Source organism: Heterocephalus glaber, unplaced genomic scaffold, assembly GCF_053883595.1.
Source record: "Heterocephalus glaber isolate CG9 unplaced genomic scaffold, H.glaber_assembly_v1.0 deba00001150, whole genome shotgun sequence".
Taxonomy (NCBI): Eukaryota; Metazoa; Chordata; class Mammalia; order Rodentia; family Bathyergidae; genus Heterocephalus; species Heterocephalus glaber.
In genome coordinates, this window is record NW_028258204.1 from 1,361,707 (window position 1) to 1,382,041 (window position 20,335).

At 45.5% G+C, this 20,335-nt stretch overlaps 1 long non-coding RNA gene and 1 pseudogene across 5 annotated transcripts in view; one reads left to right on the forward strand and one right to left on the reverse strand.

Annotated features, from left to right (window-relative positions):
- LOC110347417 (uncharacterized) overlaps positions 1-20,335 on the reverse strand; it is an 88,112-nt gene that overhangs the window by 45,655 nt on the left and 22,122 nt on the right. The window lies entirely within an intron of this gene.
- LOC101713851 (small ribosomal subunit protein uS9 pseudogene) lies at positions 7,257-7,804 on the forward strand (annotated as a pseudogene).

Consider the following 20,335-nt stretch of genomic DNA (forward strand, 5'->3'; position numbering starts at 1 on the left):
AAATGAAATCAGAAATAATTACTCAGATAACAGCAGAGATTGTGCCTATAGTGCAAGATATGATTAATAAATCTAGAGAGGACACAGATAAAAAATAATAGAGGAGCTGAGAAATACAATGGAATCCCAACACAGGAAAAAAATAGAATCCATTAAACAGATGCAAACAGATGTCCAGGAGATTAAAAACTCCATTGAAAGTTTACACAGCAGAACGAGACAAAATGAGGACAGAATTTCAAATATAGAAGATAAGATTGAAATTAGTGACTAGGAAAAGAAAAATTTCTTTAAAATAGTAAGGGACCATGAGAAATCAATCCAGCAGCTGCTAGATGATGCAAGGAAGAATAACATAAGACTGATCAGAGTCAATGAAGAAACAGCAGAGAGGGCAGATGACATGGAAAAAAAAAAATCTGTACACTGAAGTGATGGAAGAAACTTACCAAGCAGTGGGAAAGAACTTGACATGCAGATAAGTGAGGCATATAGGACTACAACTAGCCTTGATAAAAAAAAAAATCTACACATAGGCATATAATAGTTAAGATTCCAGAAACCCAACACAAGAACAAATTCTAAAAGCAGTTAGAGAAAAGAAACAAATCACATACAAAGGAAAGCCCATCAGAATCACAGCAGACTTCTCAATGTGAACAATCAAGGCAAGAAGAGCTTGGAGTGATGTATATCAAGGCCTAAAGGAAAACAGCCATTAGCCCAGACTGATATACCCTGCAAAACTATCTTTCAAAATTGATGGGGAAGTAAGATACTTTCATGACAAAGAGCACCCAGGAACTTCAAGAATACCAAACCGGTGCTCCAAAAAATTTTACATAATATCCTAGGAAAAGGCAACGAGGATCACTACCCCAGAAAGCCCAGCAGAATGAATCCATTGGGCATGACAATAAATTAAATGCAAAGGGGGAGAATTCAACAAAAAGAAAAAGTCATGACAATGATAAGTCAACATGTATCACTTAAAACCATCAATGTTAATGGTCTTAATTCACCAGTCAAAAGAAATAGACTGGCAGAATGGGTCAAGAAGCAAGATTCAACAATATGCTGCATACAAGAAACACACTTAATTCAAAAAGAAACTCATAGACCGAAAGTTAAAGGGTGGAAAACAATACTCCATGTGACAGGAACCAAAACAAAAGCAGGAGTAGCTATCCTCTTTGCAGATCAAGTGGATTTCAAACCGACACTGATTAAGAGAGACAAAGAAGGACACTACATCCATGTAAAGGGAACAATCCAAGAGGAAGAGACGACAATCCTAAACATATATGCACCAAACACTAGTGCACCCAACTATATAAAACAAATAGTAACAGACATGAAAAATCAAATAAGCACTGATACAATAGTAGTGGGGGGCCTCAATACCCCACTGTCACAAATAGATAGATCAACCAGAAAAAAAATAAACAATGAAATACTAGAACTCAATCAAACTCTTGAACAAATGAACTTAACAGATGTTTACAAAGTGATCCACCCCACAAAATCAGAATGCACATTCTTTTCAGCTGCACACAGATCATTCTCCAAAATAGACCACATACTTGCTCATAGAACATGTTTAAGTAAGTGCAAAGGAATTGAAGTTATCCCCTGTACATTATCAGACCATAGTGGAGATCAATAGCAAACGAAACTGCAAGACTTTCATAAACACATGGAAATTGAACAACACACTTCTGAATAACCAATGGGTCACACAGGAAATTAAAGATGTCATCAGACAGTTCCTACAATTAAATGACAATGACAATACAACATATCAGAATCTATGGAACACAAAGTGAGCAGTCTTATGGAGGAAATTCATAGCAATGAATACTCATACTAGGAAAACAGAACGAGACCTATTAAACACCCTGATGGTGAACCTCAAGCTTCTACAAGAAGAGCAGGACAAACCCAAAGCTCACACAAGGGAGGAAATTATAAAGATCAGAGCAGAAATCAATGCAATGGGGACTAAGACAAAAATACAAAAAAACCAATGAAGCCAAGAACTGGTTCTTCAAAAGATTAAACAAAATTGACAAACCCCTAGCCAATCTTATCAGAAAAAGGAAATAAAAGGCCCAAATCCATGCAATTAGGAATGAAAAGGATGAAATTACACTGGAGCCAGCAGAAATCTAGAGGACCATCAATACCTACTTCAAGAAACTATACATCAATAAGATGGAAAACACAGAAGAAATGGACAGATTCCTAGATACGTATGAATTACCAAAGTTGAACAAAGAAGACCTAAATATTCCAAATGACACAATATCAATCAATGAAATTGAAAACATAATTAAAACCTTACCAACTAAGAAAATCCCAGGTCCTGATGGCTTCACTGCCGAATTCTACAAAACATTTAGAGAGAAACTACTACCACTACTGCTAAAACTCTTCAATGAAATTGAAAGGGAAGCAACACTCCTGAATTCATTCCTGGAAACAAGCATCACCGTGATCCCCAAAACAGAGAAAGACCCAACCGAAAAAGAAAACTATAAGCCAATCTCACTAATGAACATAGATGCAAAAATCCTTAATGACATACTAGCAAATAGAATGTAGACCAACAAGAAGATCATACACCCTGACCAGGTGGGATTCATCCCAGGAATGCAGGGGTGGTTCAACATACCCAAATCAATAAATGTAATACACTATATCAATAGAGCTAAGAACAAAACCATATGATCATCTCAATAGATGCAGAAAAAGAATTTGACAAAATCCAACATGCATTTATGATAAAAACCCTACCAAAAATTGGAATAGACAGTCTTTACCTCAATCTGATAAAAGCCATCTATGAAAAACCAACAGCCGATATCATACTAAATGGTCAAAAACTGAAATCCTTCACACCAAAATCAGGAACAAGACAAGGATATCCACTATCACCACTCCTTTGCAGTATAGTCTTGGAAACACTAGCCACAGCAATTGGACAAGAGAAAGAAATAAAAGGAATAAAGATAGGAAATGAAGAAGTCAAATTGTAATTATTTGCAGATGATATGATACTCTGTATAGAAGATCCCAAGAACTCCACCAAAAGTCTTCTAGACTTAATAATCAAATTCAGTAAAATAGCTAGATACAAGGTCAATACACAAAAATCAATAGCTTTCTTCTATACAAACAATAGACTCACTGAGAGAGAAATAGGTCAAAGAATTCCTTTCACAATAGCATCCAAGAAACTGAAATACCTAGGAATCAATCTAACCAAAGAAATCAAAGCCCTCTTCTCTGAAAACTATAGCACTCTGAAAAGAGAGATTGAGGATGATATCAAAAAATGGAAAGACATCCCTTGCTCCTGGGTAGAAAGAATCAACATAGTGAAAATGGCCATACTTCCAAAACTGCCATATAGATTCAATGCAATCTCAACTGAAATTCCAGCAGCATATTTCATGAACCTTGAGAAAACAGTCCAAAAATTCATTTGGAACAAGAAGAGACCCAGAATAACAAAAGCAATTCTGGGCAACAGAGACATGGCAGGGGGCATCACAATGCCCAAGTTGAAACCATACTACAAAGGTACTGTGATAAAAACAGCATGGTACTGGCAAAGAAATAGATCCAAGAACCAGTGGAACAGATTGGAAGGTGCAGAAACAACCCCAGACATATCCAGCCACTTCATGTTTGACTAAGGAGTCAAACACCCTCACTGGAGGAAAGATAGCATCTTTAATAAATGGTGCTGGAAAAATTGGGCTTCAACTTGCCAAAGATTAAAACTAGACCTATATCTCTCACCATGCACTAAACTAAAATCTAAATGGATTAAAGATCTAAATGTTAAAACAGAAACTCTGAACCAGCTGGAACAGAGGTTAGGTAGAACTCTTGAAGACATTGGTTTAGGAAAAGATTTTATGAACAAAACCTCAGTTGCCTGTGAACTAACACAGTCAACAAATGGGATCTCTTCTTATTTAAAAGCTTCTGCATAGCAAGATAAACCACCAACAAAGTGAAAAGATAACCCTCAATGTGGGAAAAAATTTTCACCTGCTATTCCTCAGACAAAGGTCTACTATCTAGAATCTATAAAGAACTTAAAAACATCAGAGCTCCCAAATTTAAAGACCCAATCCAAAAATGGGCACCTGAAATGAACAGACATTTCTTAGACAAAGAAGTAGAAATAGCAAATAAACATATGAAAAAATGTTCAACATCACTGGTTTCATTTGCATCACTGAGAGATGCAAATGAAAACAAGGCTGAGATTTCACCTCACCCCAGAAAAATGGCTGCTATCATGAAATAAACCGATAACAAATGCTGGCAGGTCTGTGGGGAAAGAGGAACACTGCTCCACTGTTGGTGGGAGTGTGGACTGGTGTAACAACTGTGGAAATCAGTATGGCGATACCTCAAAGAACTAGGACTAGAAGTCCCATTTGACCCAGCTATCCCCCTGCTGGGTATCTTCCCCAAAGAATTAAAAGTATTATACCACAGTGATATATGTGCACCCATGTTCATAGCAGCACAGTTTATAATAGCTAAAACTTGGAAGTAGCCCAAATGCCCATCAACTGGAGACTGGATAAAGAAAATGTGGTTTTTTTAATAAAATGGAGTACTATTCAGCCATAAAAAATAAGAAATTAGAAACATTTATAGCTAAATGGATGCACATTGAGGCAATACTCTTAAGTGAAATAAATAGAACACACATGTAAATACTGAATAGTTTCTCTATTGTGAGAAACTGAAAGTGTAAATAAGGACTAAAAAGTGTAATAGATTATGTGAAATAGGAAGAAAAGGTGCAAAGGGGAAGGGGAAAGTGGGAGGAGTAGGGGAAGAAAAGAAGGGAATGGAATTAATATGAGAAAATGAAAAAATGGAAGCAAAGTCTTTGTAAATAGGGAGTGATGGAGGGGTTGAAGGGAGGCCAGGGGAATGGGGAAAAAAATAAGAAGCAAGAGAGATTATGTAAAAGTGCAAATTTCGAATGATGAATGTCATTATATTGTGTACTTGAAATGTACCAAAAAAATTAATTTTGAAAAAATAAAATAGATATCTACTTAATATATGTGTATATACATACAAGCATATTAACAACTTAGGCAAGAAATATCCATTACAACCCTCATTTCTGTAACTGGTCACATAGTCATAGCTGGTCCATAGTACCTCAGTTCATGAACACTTCTGTTCATAAACAATTCAGTTCTCAAACAAAAGTGTTTGACAAAATTTTGCTTCCATTCACAAACTCCACATGGGGTGACAAACACAACCACAGCCGTCTTCCCTACACAAATGCAAACTCAGCCATCTTCCCCCAAATCATAAAACAAATTAAGTTCATAAGCCATGGTACTATTGTATTTATAACTACATTTTCCTCCTACTTATTCTGTGTTTTCTTGGCCTCCAGCAAGCATCTCTTCAGGTCTCAGTTCTTTACACAGAAGGTGATCCATACCTTCATTGCCAAAGGTTCTGGGGCCATTTGTCATCCTGCTTGGATTAAGTCATTGTAATTTCCCACTGACCTTAATAACAAGGCATGGTAACACTAGGAGACACCCTAAGGGATCTTCTGCACTTCAAACATATTCTTCCTTACTTCCATAGTGGAGTAGTATCACAGTTCCCCTTGGTAGTCTGTATCAATCACACCCACCAACAATGTAACTCCCTGTTTAGGGTGTTGACTCAGAGGCGTGGGGTGCCCAAAATGACCAAAGGGCATTAGCTTCTACTTCAGTGGGACCATTGTCATTTCTCCTGGTAGAAAACTTCCTCCTTCTGAGACTAAGACTTCTATACCAGCAGAGCATAAGGTCACAGGAACAAGAATAAACACTTTTGCTAGTGGATCACTAGGGGTAATGGTGAATGGTACCATTTCCACTTCCACCCCTCAATTCTTGGACACATAAATCTCAACTATGGGAAGACCCAATAGCTTCACTGAAGATTTTGTGAAACACTTAATGAATTATATCAATTTTATTCAATCTCCCTGAAATAGTAAAATAGGGAAAAATTGCTATTTTATGGAACCAGTATAACCAAAACCAGACAAAGATATTGCAAGAAAAGAAAACTGTAGACCTATATCCTTATAAGCATAGATGCAAAAACTCTCATAGTAAATCTAACTCATTGATGGGCAAGGGTATTTCTACAATGTGGTCAAATGGGATTTATTCCAGGCATGCTAGGTGTAATCAATATTTGAGAATCGGTCAGTGTAATCCCCCATATCAACAGGCTATATAATCACATCAATTGACATAGAAAAACATTTGACAAAACACAATGCCCATTTATGATAATAAAAATCATTTAAACACCTTCCAGCAAGCTGGAAATAGAAAAGAGCTACCCCAAGTTGATAATGAGTGTTTACCCAAACAATTCCATGGCAATCACCATGCTTCATAGTGAAAGCCTTGAATCCTCTTCTAGGCCAAGACAGGAACAAGGCAGTGGTGTCTGCTTGCCACTTTTCAGGGTTCACTGAAGAACCGTAAGTCCCAGCCTCTGCAATAAGAATAAAAGGCCCCACGTGGAACGGGAACCCTCAGTCATGGTTGCCTTTCTGTTGTGAAACATTGATAAATTTGGGCTGAATAAAGTCTAAAGTACTTTTTAGTTCAAAGTTCAATCGGATATGTTATAAATTCTAAAACACTGCTCAGATATAAATAGTCATGTCCTTTAAAAATCTTCTTTGTAAATAGATGTAAAAATAATTATGCTCTAAGCTGCATAGACAATCCATACCATAAAACCTAAAGTGTAGTGAATATTACCTGCAAGTTCATCATCCACAAACTCAACCAACTGTAAGTAGAAAAAATGTTTTCTTGATGTGTCTGTGCTGTACATGCACAGACTTTTTTCTTATTAATATTCTGTAAATAATATAGTATAACAACTATTTACATAGCACTTGTATTGCATTGGGTATTATGAATAGTCTAGAGGTGATTTAACATACACAGGAGAATGTGTGTAAGTTCAGTACAAATTCTACACCATTTTATATGAGGGATTTGAGCATCCACAAGTTTTGGAATCTGCTGGGATTCTGAATCCAATCTACTCCAGGTATCAAGGAACAACTATATTATTCTTATCGACACAGAGAAGCACATTATTATTCAAAAAACAGGAGCCCTTTTCCGGTTGAAGCACTGCGCAGTGTGGAGCTCTAGTCTACTTTAGGAACCATGCCATCCAAGGACCCACTGCAGTCCAGGGCAAGTCTTCGGTTGCAAGAAGACAGCCACAGCTGTGGCACACTGCAAAAGGGTGCTGCAATGGCCTCATCAAAGTGAACAGGCATCCCCTGAGCATGATCGTGCTGTGCATACTGCAATGCAAGTTACTGGAGACTGTTCTGCTTCTGCAGAAGGAGCAATTTGCTGGTGTTGACATCTGTGTCCGTGTGAAGGGTGGTGGTCCTGTGGCCCAGATTTACACAATCCATCAGTCCATCTCCAAAGCCCTGTTGGCCTATTACCAGAAATACGTGGATGAGATTTCCAAGAAGGAGATCAAAGATAGTCTCATCCAGGACAACGGGACCCTGCTGGTCGCTGAGCCCTGTCACTGAGAATCCAGAAAGTTTGGAGGCCCTGGTGCCCATGCTCATCACCAGAAATCCTACCAATAAGCTCATCATAAAATTGGCATTGACCTTTGTAATAAACATGGCATTTTAAAGTAAAAAAAAGAAATAAAAAGGTATCCAGATTAGAAATGAAGAAATAAAACTGTCCTCACCAATGCTGAAACAGAAAATCCCAGGGAATAAATTTAGAACCAATTCATGAGTACAAGAAGGTTGCAGAAATCAAGACCAACACAAAAATAAATTTCATTTCTACATACACACATGAAGATTTTTGAAACTAAAATTAAAATCACAATGCAATTAACAGTTGCTCCAGAGGAAATAAAACACTTAGATATAAACTTAACAAAGTATGTATAGGATCTGTATGCTGAAGCTGTAACCAGCTGAGGAAAGAAACCAAAGACATAAACAAGGGAGTCATAACATCTTCATTGGAAGATTCAACACAGTAAGGACATTAATTCCTCCCAATTTAATCCACAGATTTAATGGAATATCTACCAAAATTCCAGCAAGGTTTTGTGTGTGTTTGTGTGTGTATGTAGATTTAGACCAAGCTACAGAAATTCCTCATTTAACAACTGAGTTCTGTTCTTGAGACTTGGTCACCAAATGAATTGGTTGTTAAATGAGGAATTTTATATAGTATATACACTACGATATTAAGAACAAAGAAATGGTCAAAGGAAACTCCAGCTGGGTGACTTTCCTTTTATTTGCATAACTCTTACATATAGTACTGTGATGTACTATATAACAGAACATAAAACTACAGTACTGTACAGTACTATCAGCAAAAATTAGAGCACTGTACTGTAGACAACACAGGCTGCAGTGCTGCTCACGTTCCTGTGTCATAAGTCTGAATGCAGATTGTATGTCTGAGTGACAGGTCATAAATCTGAACAGATTGGTTGTTAACTGAGAAATATCTGTATTATACTAAAATTTATATTAATAGGGACAAATGAATAATACAAGCAAACAAGAAAAACAAGAATAAAATGACTGTACTTGTTCTACTGGGTATTAATGGTTATAATAAAACTACAGTAATCTGGTCCATATGACACTGGCCTGGGGGTTTATCCTTAGAAGAGTGGCTCAGAAGAGAGAATCAGAAACAGACTCACATGAATAAGCCCAGATTAGTGTAGTAGAGCTGACACAACAAGGGACCACAGATTGGATTTGTCTGCCTGTCTGCCTGTCTGTACATCCATCCATCACCTGTTCATCCATTCATCTACCTATAGATCCACCCATCTGCCCATCCATCTATCTGTCCATCCATCCATTCATCCAATAGACATTTATTTTCTCACAAGTTTGGAAACTTAAAATCCAAGATCTAGGTGTGGCCAGGATTAGTTCTTCTGAGGTCTCTCCATGGTTTGTGGATGGCTGTTGTCTCCCTGTGTTGGCCCTTGGTATACCTGCTGGGTGTGCCCATGTATACTTCCTCTTCTTATAAGGTCATCAGTCATATTGGATTAGGGCCACTCTGAAGACTTTCTTTTTAACTTAATTTCCTCTTTAAAGACCATATCGCCAAATATAGTGACATTCGGAGACCCAGGGGATTTGGACCTCAGCATGTGAATTTCAGAGGGGCACAACTGAGCCTATAATGATGCCCAAATAATTTTTTAAAAAGGCACAAAAGCAAATTGATGAGGTAAATCCATCCCTATGACACATGACGTTGGAGCAGCTAGCCATCCCAGTGAACCTTAGCCTAAGCCTCATGTCCTCCAGAAAAATTAACAAAAATTGATCACAGATTTCAATGGCAAACTCAAAATCACAGACCTCTTACAATAGGGATAAGTCACTCAGATCTAGAGGTAAGAAGAAAACTTTTAGATATGGTCTCAAAAGCATCATCCATAAAAGGAATAAATGATATGGGCCAGATCAAAACCAAAAACTATTTCTCTGCAAAAGACTCTGCCAAAGGAAAAAAAAAAGATCAGGAGAAAATATTTGCAACATCTGAGAAGGACTTACACCTAAATATATAAAGAGCTTTCAAAACTCAGGGTAGGTGGGGCAGCAGAAAATGGACAAAAGACATGGCCAAGAAGACTATTTTACCAAGAAGACTACACAAATAGCAAATAAACACATGGAAAGGTAAATGCTTTCAGTAATCATGACGGAAATGCGCATTCTTACTGCTATGAGCTGTCACCACACACCTACCAAAATAGCCAAAATAAAACAGTCTTTAAAAAGTGAGGCCAAGAGCTGAAGGCCACATATATTGCTGGTGGAGACATAAAATAGTTTGATTGCTCTGGAAAATAGGCGTTTCTTTAAAAACTAGACAAGCAGTTATCATATGGTCCTGTAATTGCCCCCTTTGGGAATCTACCTCAGAGGGATGGAAATTTATCTTCAAACAAAATCCTGTGAACATGGCAATCGGATCCAAAGCTTGGGAAGGGTTTGGGTGATGTAAAAGCTGACCAACCGTTCCCAAGGGGAGTGGCACTTGTAACCCCTAGAAGGCCTTGTTTAGAAGGAATATAGAAGCTTGGCACCCATGCATCCGCCTCCTGGAACACCCCTTGTTCCACGCTGTCAAACTCCTTCTAAGCACCACTGCCAATCTGCTTGCGCACACCTTATGTGCTGGTCACTGGAGATTCAACCTGAGACAAGCCACAGGCTTCAGGGACCCCACCCTGTGCCTCTTACTTCCTCATTGAGACTTTCCCAGAGTCCAGGGCATGTGGCTACGCCAGTGCAGCTCCTCTGAGTGCTCACACAGATACAGTCCCCTGGTGAAGGGTGCTTATCCCCAGGCCACCCTTGACCCACAAGAGGAGGGGAGCCCCAAGAGACCTCTCTGGAAGGCATTTCAAGAAGATCTTCAGAAGATTTGAGCTGGACTAGTACCAGGCCGCCCACTTAGCTGTGAGTAACTGCAGCACATCCTTGAGTTGCCTCTCAATTCCTCCTGTGAACCCTCATCCCACACTTTGCAAACCTGGGGCTCCCCCCAGTACACTGCCTGTACCCACTCTTTGTCTTGGTCTCTGATGGAGCCACCCAAGATAAGATCCCTCACAGAGGGTCAACAGAGACCAACTAAACACCACTACCAAAGAGGCTGAGGACACATGGCTTTGCATGACTGCTTGAACCAGTGAGAGTAAAGTCCAAGTGCACAAGTGATCACAGTGTTTTCAGTCCATCTGTGCACACATGCAGTCATCTGTTCATCCATACATCTATCCATCCATCCATCCATCCACCCACCCATTCATCCATCCATCCATCCATCTATTCATCCATCTATTCATCTGTCCATCCATCCATTCATTCATTCATCCATCCATCCATTCATCCATCCATCTACTCACCCATCTACCTGTTCATCCATCCATCCATCACCCACCTATCCATCCACCTGTTCATCCATCCACCCATTTTCTAATCCATCCATCCATCTACCCATCCATTTATCTACCTTGTCCAGCTTTTTATCCATCTGCCCATCCCTTCCTTCATTTAGACTTTTGCTGAGTTCTGGGAGCCCACAGGTACCAGACCCTAGAAGCCTTGCTCATCCTTGAGCAGCCTGTGAGGGGTTGTGACTCCTTGTACCTTTCTCTGTCCTCTCAGTGCCTCACAACAATTTGCTCCACCCGACTCCCTGCCAGGCTGCATACTTCAGTGGGAAAGCTCACATTCACACAAACCAGCACACATTGCCCATCCTCAGTGCTCAGCATGGATTAACACAGCAACTTGAAGAACCAGGAGTATACAGCTAAAGAGAGTGAGGCCCAGAGAGGTGAGTGACTTGGGTGAGGTCACACAGGAGGTTCCACCTGGGCCTGGGCCAAGCACAACCAGAGTCACAGCTGGGATGCTATGTCACTGACAAGTCCCAGGCCCAAGGGCAGTGCCTGGGCCACCACAAGCTCACAGCATGGTTAAGGAAAGCCAGACAAACAGAATAAGTGAGAGGCACCACAGGAGTTCTGGGAAGGGCATTGCCCAAAGGCTGGGTGCCTGAGGACAAGGAAGAGATAACACTCAAAGCTTACTGGCCAGGACATGTGATTTGGAAGAGGGACACTGATGTAGGCAAAGCTGACCCTAGGGCTGTTACCCAGCAGGGGTCACAAGTCATTGGCACTTTCAAGGGGAAGAAAAACAAATGCAGTGTAAAGAGCCCCCACCCCCATAGGGAAGCTGAAGCAGGAGAATGATCAGGTGTATGGGGAGGGGGGTTTCAAGGACATTGGAGGGGTCAAGACAAAGATAAGACTCGGGGGGAAGGGGAGAACAGAGCCCAGGTGAAGTCCATGTGGATGTATAGATGATCCTGTCCCCCATCAGGACAGCATGTCATGAGTGCCTACTGTGTAGCAGGCTGCCATAAGTGCCTACTGTGTGCCTGCCAGGCCATCTTGAGTGCCCACTGTGTGTCAGGCCATCATGAGAGCCTTCTGTGTGCCAGACTGTCATTACTACCCACTATGTGCCAAGCCATCGTAAGCACCTGCTGTATGCCAGGCACTGCACCAGGCCCTAAGATGACATCCAGCTCTATAACTACAGCAGCACTTTGGTTTTCTCCCTCCTCCTCTTTCCAGTAAGAAGCCATCTGACATCTCGGAGGCAGAAAGGATGGAGGGGATGCACAAAGAGGTCATATAACTCCAGAGCCAATTACCCCAAGAGGAAACCCAGGTCACCTGCACTCAGCAAAGAGCAGAGCACAGCAGGTGACAGCTGACCCCGTTTTGTTTGTGTCATGGTGGCCAAGCTACAAGTCAGCCACAATACCATGAAGCCAGGGCGAGGAGCACTCGTTTCTGTGTGGCGTGCTGACTCCAAGCATGCAGTTCCACTGGATCTGTTGGGGATGCACTAATCCAGGCCAGGGCTGGGCACCTGACCCTAAGACCAGCCTCTGCCCTAACTGGGTGACACCCAGCTTGCTCCCGAGGCCTCGGATTAGCCAGTGTTAGTCACCATCAAAGAGCTCCCTGAAGAAAAGGCACCACTTAGCCTTCCTGGGGCATCCCAGAGAGCAGGGCAGCAGGCGTGCCTCACCCATTGTCTGTGTCATGCTTCCTTTCTCCTGGCCTTTCTGCTGCAACCCATAGGACATTGGCCATCCGTGTAAATTTCATTCATGACAAGCTTCAGGGAATCGAATGGTGGTGGTTCCTTAAAAGCTGTGTCCACATTCTAATCCCCAGAATCAAGGACTGTGGCCTTATTTGGAAAAAGGGTCTCTCTGAGGATGCAGAGATTAGAAGGACGCATCTGTAGGCCAGGGAGCGAATGGTCCACTAGAAGCAGGAAGGGTCCCCAGGGACCTGACAGAGCTTCAGGGTGTGAAACCTGCTCACATCGTGGGTTTGGACTCCTCCAAACTGCAGATGAATATAGTTCCATGTCTTGAGGCACACAGGGCATGGTAACTTGTTACATTGGCCACAGGAATGGGCCAGACACAAGCTGACTGAGGCTGCTGACCAGAGCCGGGGCTTCTATTTGCAGGAGAATCTGTGACCTCATTGCTCAGGCCCACACCACTGGCTACTGCGCCCTTGACTGGAAAGGGAATCCTGGGTTGCATCTGCCCTTGGGCGTGGAGCTGCGGGTGGGTGGAGAAGATGAGAAATGGGCCTATTTATAAACAGACAGGGCCCCAGGGTGGGCACTGGGTCAACCGAGGGCTCCAGCAAGGTCAGAGGCCCTGTCTCAGGGAATGGAGACATCACAGGGAAGAGCAATGCCTAGTGGAAGGTGGGGGCGGAGTAGGGTGCTCAGGCTCAGGCAGCGGGCTCCCATCCCTTCTGGAGCTGGAATGTCCAGCTGGCTTCCAAGTCGTATCTGGTGTCGGGGCAAAGGGCAGATTCTTCCCTGCTGTCTCACTGCCTCTCTGGGAAAGGAAACCAGTGCCCAGGGAAGTGCCCTGCACACAGCCGCGGCATGCTCCTGCCACCCACGGGGGACAGTCATGGGAGCAGGCTTCCATGTCTCCCCCATAATGACTGCTTCCTGCACAGGGCCAGGGCAGAAGGACTTGGCTGGTGGTGCTGTTCTACAAAAGGCAGGATGTTGTGCAATGTGCAGGAATGTGAGTGGTGGGGACCCTGCTAGTGAAGGTCCATTCACCGCTGGTTCTGGGGACAGCTGGATGAGGGGAAATCATGGTGCACAGGCTGCCTCACTCAGCTCGCCCATAGGTCTGTGAGATGCAAGGGGGCCTGGGAGCCATAGGTAGGTCACAACTGTGACCCTAACAGGTACTGGCCTCTGGGTCTTGAGTACCTATAAGCACTTCTCTGTGTAATGGCCCCAGCAGGAAGCAGAAGGGTGGCAGACTTTACCTGCTCAGCCTCGGTGGGACAGGATTTAATATTAAGCCTCAGATGGCAGCTCCACCTCCTTCTTAGCTGTGTGACCCTGAGTAAGTCACTCAACCTCTCCAAGTCTAGTTTTCCTATCCATGAAATGAAGAAGACAGTCCTATTTCACCAAGCTCTCAGGACCGTTAAGTGTGACCAAAGCTCTGTCCCATTAGAGCCATCTCTGAACCTCAGTTTCTTCTGCTTCTTCTTCATCTTTCTCTTGAGAAAGTCTGCAGTGGCTGCAGGGCCTGTCCACATCAGCCATGGTGTGGCCACATGGCCCACTCAGCAGGTCACTTGTGCTTCCCAGAGCCACCCTAGAGGCAGGAGCCTTGGGGAGTCTCAGGCAGCCTGTGGGATCCAGGCCCAGGCAGCTGCTGCTCCTCCTCCTGACCCTAGGAACCCAGCCAGGACACTCAAATTCTCAACCTTTACCCTTCTCATCCACTTGTCATGCAGGAAGCTGGGGAGTGAGCCTCCGGGTTAAGCTCTGGGCAGCATAGATGCAAAATCTGCAGTAGGCCAGGGTGACCCGTGGGGAAGAACTGGCCACCTGTGTAGGGAGCCCTGGCCGGCTGCTGCCAGCATCACACATGGTCTCAGAAGGGGCCCAGTTTCCTCTCCATCTCGGTGTCCTTAAATGGTTGCTATTATCCCTGAGGCCCCGGGGACACTGACCCCAGTAACCTGTCTGCTCCTATCAGGCTGCAGGGGCTCTGTGAGCTCAAGATCCTCCCCTGCTCCTGCCTGACCTTTTGTGTGAGCTGTGACCCCAAGAATCATCAGGGGCCCCACCTCCTGGGCCTGGAGCTGAGAGTCACTGCAGGGGCAGTAAGGGGGCATCAGAGGCCATCTGGGTCTCTCCAGTGCCACACTGTGCTCCTTGCCACACAGGCAGAACTGGCCTTGACCCTCCTCGGAGCCCCACAGTGCCCTACGAAGCACATCACCTCCCGAGCACCCCATCTCCTGGGCTCCCCATGGCTCCGTCCTGCTACTGCCAGTCAGGTCCCATCTGTCCCCACCACACAGCCACATGGGCCCCTTCCCAGGCCTCCCCCAGGGTGAGTCCCCCCAACAGGAAACTCTCAGCACCTGTCCCTGCCTCCAAGGCGCCCTGTGCCCGTGTGGACACTGAATCTCACGGCCAGCCCGAAACCGGAACTCAGACTGGAGGGATCCCTCTGCCTCCCACCCCGTGGGTGCCTGTCCCTGTCCCCACACTCTCCCCAGCACACACACACACCCCTGTGTGAACACTGAGCCAGCAACCAGCCCCTCCCCAAAGCGCATGGCACACACAAAGACTCTCACTTGTGCACACTTGCTCACACACACACGGCACATTTCACAGGGGTGAGGAGAAGGAGGATGCCCAGGCACCCAGCCTGAATGGAGCCCCCGCCTCCCGACCGAGCACACTTGTGACACTGCAGCCTTCAGTCCATCTCCACTGGTCCCGCAGTCCTAGCCCAACAGGCTGGCAGGGCTAGAGAAAGCCTGGGAGTGTGGTGTGAGCCAGGGCTGGGCACACTGGACAAAATGTGGAATGGGTGGGGGACATGCCCCATGGCTCGCTGAGATGCGGGGTGGCCCCTAGAATCTACTAGCCCTAGGGTCTCGGAATTGGCATGGACTCAAAGATGCACAAGAATGGAGAGTGCCCACCCCGAGCCGGGCTAACCCACTCACAGTCAGGGATCTCCATGTAGACTCATGTCATCTGGGATCCGATAGAGAAATGACTTCTCCGGACCCACCCAGCCCAGTCACTCGCTCACTCCAGGGCAGGGCTATCAATCTGCATCTCAGCGAGTGCACCTTCCTATGCTGCTCAAGGTGACCACTGCCTGTGCTCCAGTCTGCCATAGTCACACCAGACCTGGAGGCAGCACAGGGCCCCACAAAGCTGCCACCGAGAAGACAAGCCCCTGAGGCCCATCTGCCCACCTCCTGGCCTTCATATCCCTGGCTCTGATGCAGGCCCTGCCAGGAACCGGTAAAGTCAGGATTGGAACCCAGACCCAGCTACAGGTGTTCACAGACACAAATCAAAGAGAGGTTCCCAGGGTGAACCCTCAGCCTCACAATAGGAAATAGGGAAGGGTCTGCTGGCCGGGTTTGTGCCCACCCATCTGTTTCAGAGAAATCTGTAGAGTCCTCCTGCATGAGTGAGACCTGCAGAGCACAGGACAGAGCAAAGTCACTCTTGGAGATGAATCTCAGGCTGCCCTGGAGTGGCTATCTCCAGCTTCCCTGAGCCTCTCATCAGCTCTGGACACACAGGGGGCCAGGTGCCCACAGAGGAACAACAGGGCTTTGTGTCCAATGGACTGAAGTGAAGAGACAGGGCAGCCTCTCTCAGGGCCCTCCTCCAGAAAGGAGAGAAGCCTGGTGTGGGAAGAAGGCCCTGGGGGCCTGGATCTGGGGTGATATAGCTGAGGCACCTCCTGGGGTGAGTGGTGCATGGGAGCCTTAGGACTCAGCACCCGCCCACACACCAGCTCCTGTCTGCCACACTGAGTTTCAGGACCTGTGGGAACTGGAGCTGAAGTCACTGCACTCTAGAAGGTGGGGAGACCACAGGCGGGTGGGCAGGGCTTGCTGGGAGGGTTGGACCTGAAGATGAGTTGAGCAGGCCGGGAAAGAGAGAGCCAGAGACTCCCAGAGTATGTCCAAGCACAAATATCAGCAAGTGTGGTATTAGGGTTCAGTAGAGGAACAGAATCAATATAAAATACATGTCTGATTACATCACAGATTTACGAGGTAGATCAGAGATGAAAGAATCCAAAATGGCAGCAGGCACTCTGGTGCAGCAGAGGATTCAGTAGCAGTGGAAGGTCAAGACCTGGAAGCTCACTGATATAGGTCACCATTGTGAGTCCATGTCAGAAAGCCAGTGTCTCCACTGGAAAACCAAAGAGTCTATGTAGGAAGGCAAAGAGTCTTCTCCAGAAGGCTGAAGGAACTGGAGGTGAAAGTCCAAAGGCAATGGCAAAAACCAGAGCTTGTCTGAAAAAGGGGCATGCTTCCTTCTTCTTTTCCTTTTTATCCCAACCAGGCTATAACTCTATTGGTTGGTGCCGCCCATATCTGGGGCAGGCCTTCTCCCTCAGCTTGCAGCCTACATGCCACCCACAGACACACCTGGAGCCAGTTACTAACCTGCTTGAAGATGCCTACTCAAGTCAAGTTGACATATCATAAGTAACAATCACAACAAGTGACGCCCATGCATGTAAAAACGTTCAGACGAAGTAAATGTGCTGAGGCCAAATGCCTAGATGCCTAAACCCTGTGAATCTGGCAAGGTGTCTCAAGTTCCTGGTTGCCATGGGCTGAACTATAGCCCCAAAAGATGTGGCTGCATCCTGGTCCCTGGAAGCTGTGAATGTGGGAAAACTGTCTCTGCGGGTGTGATTACATGCAGAACCTTGAAATGAGGAGGTCATAATTATCCAGTGATAATGTGTCCTTACAAGAGACGTGCAAAGGAGAGAGACACCCAGAGAGGAAAAGCCTAGTGGAGACAGAGACAAAGATTGAAGTGCCACAAGCCAAGGGACTCTGAGGCTGGCTTCCAGAAGCTGGAAGAGGCAGGAAGGATCCTGCCCTAGGGCCTGCAGAGGAAGCAGGCCATGCCCACACCTTGGTGTCAGACTTCTAGCCTCCAGGACTGTGAGAATAGGCTCTGTTGTGTTAGGCCACTTGGGTTGTAGCAGTTTGTCATAGTAGCCACAGGAAACTAATAGAGTGGCCTTGCAAAATGGGTTCATATCTACACATTACAGTCACAGGGGAGGATCGCTTTTAATCTTCATAAAAGGAAGAACTCATGGATCCCAGCACAAGAGACTGGAAAGCCTTCTATGCCCACTCTCAGAAGACTAGCATGTAGCCCTACAAAGAAGTCAGAGGACAATAGTTCATGATGGGTCAGATGTTCATATTACAAAACCAAATACAAAATTAAACACATACACTCTTTGTTTTGTTTTTATAAGCATACTGAGAAAAGAAAGAATAACATTAGCTATCTTTGGGCTCTATGGTAGCATGTCCTTTATTCTCTAAATTTTATTTTCTCAACTTTTCCAAATTCTCAGTAAGTATATATTACCTTTGTCACTAGAAATAAAGACAGCCATTCTAAAAATGGAGTCTTCTTGCAAATGTAACATCTGTGGTCTCAGGAGATCCTTCCAGCAGCCCCATGCCGTTATTCTGTGTCATAGGTAAGTATGATGGCTGCAGGAAGCACTTGTCTGATGAGAGCCAGCTGTGTCCTCCAACCTGCAGATGGGGCTGGGACTGCACATGCCACCATTTCCTGCCTCCTTTCTGACCACACCTGGGACCTGGCCTTGTCCTTCAAGTCAGTTGGTGGCTAAAAGTCTCAAGTGCCCTCCAGGCAGAAATAAATAACAGAGCACAAGATCCTGGGATTCCAGTTTCCTATTTTTAACTGGAATGAAGGATAAATCATTTCTGCTAACTGTTTTTACCTGGCTGCAGGAAATGATGCATCGCCATCTTTTAAGAGAAAATTAAGCCTCTAATTCCATGGTGAATGTAATAAAATGGTACTTCGGCTCTCCATGCTGAATATATGGCCCATCTCATCCTAATTTACTATTTTGACACTGCCTGAAATGTTCTGAAGTTATTAATGTGGCAATATATTCAAGCACAAAACCCGGCCTTCAAACGCCATGGAAGCACTTAATTAACGCAATGGATGGTTGTGTAGAGAGAAGGGGTAACAGAAAGAGGCACCCGCCGGGAGCTGGGCACACAGCCAGCCCCAAGGGGCTGCTGCTGTGAGCAGGGCCTTGGTGTCTCTTTCTGGAGGGCAGAGAGGGGGTGCCCAACAGACAGGCCCTGAGGAGATACCCTGCTCCTCCCTCGTCTGGACCCTGGCTGCACTGTCTCCTTCTGCCAAGAACACCCCAGATGCTGCTCTTTGTCCTGACTCTGCCACAGACAACTGTGAATGCTCCTGCACACTGTCCACATGCACATGGGCAGGTCAGCCCCAGGCTCTGAGCTGTCCCTGCTGTGTGCTAGAGAAAAGGCCTTTCCCAGGGCAGATCTGTCCTGATGGCCCAGGCAGTGATGGTCGGGGCCAAGTCTCACCCTAACATACAGGGAAGCCTGGGGGCTCTGGGCTCACAGTCACCTCCCTGCACACCTCTGTCCTCCTTCCTCTGCCAGCATGGACCAGGGTGGTAAGCAAACCTCCTGCCACGCCTTTCCTTCTCCAGGATGAGGGGCACCTCCTGCTTGGGGGACAGGTCACAGAGAGCTCATTCAGCTGTGGTTATTATAAGGAGTTGGTTCCCAGTCACAGACTCAGGCCCATGCCTGCCACATGGACGACGTCACTTCATGTCAGCTGTGGAATGTGCCCACTAGAAGGTGGCTATATTCAGCCCACACCTCACCTCAGGTGCTGTCCAGTAGGACCAGAAGCCCAGAGTCAGGGGGCAGGAGGGAGGCAGCACAGAGCCCTCACCACCACACCACCCTGGCTGGGCAAGCCCAACAGGCTGCCCCAGGAAAGTATGCACTTTCCAAACACATTTTGTCCCCAGCGTGAGAGAGTTCCATCTTAGGATCCCAACCTCCACTCCTGGCCTGTGAGGAATCATGACCTGGCAACCTCATTGGGAGTTGGAAACCCAAAGCAATCCATTCAGTTTGCAGCTGGAGGAATTTCAGCACAGGGTTAGGGGCACAGTGGCCACAGACAGAGTTTCCTTCTGTGTCCCTGGGTAATAGTAATGGGGAGTCATCTGTGTGTCTGGCCTGGATACCTCTCTTCTTTGGAGAGGGTACTTAGGGTCTTCCTGATCCTGGGAATTGGCCTTTCTGGGTTCATGTTCATTCTACAAAGGGAAAGCAGGCTCTGAGGTCTGGGCTCTCACCCCAGATGAGATCGCAGCACTGTTCCCTTGGTGCTAAATGGCCCAAGAAAATCACAGCTGGGGTTGAGGAGCTGGTTTCTCAACAGCAATCTGACCTCTGCTCTTTGAAGTGTTAGGAAATTGGCCACTCCTGTCAGCAGCCCTTGTCAGCGGAGAGCTCTTTCAGCACCTGATTAAAGGAGGCTCCTTCTCTCAAAGTCCCTGCCTGCTCCTGTGTCAACCCCAGACCAGGGGGAAGTAGAGGCCATCACTCCCTAGGCTGCCCTGAGGGGCACGAGGGGGACCCAGCTGACCAGATAATGGCTAGATCCCTCTGTAGCATGGTCAGAGAGCAGGCATCCAGCAAGTCCACC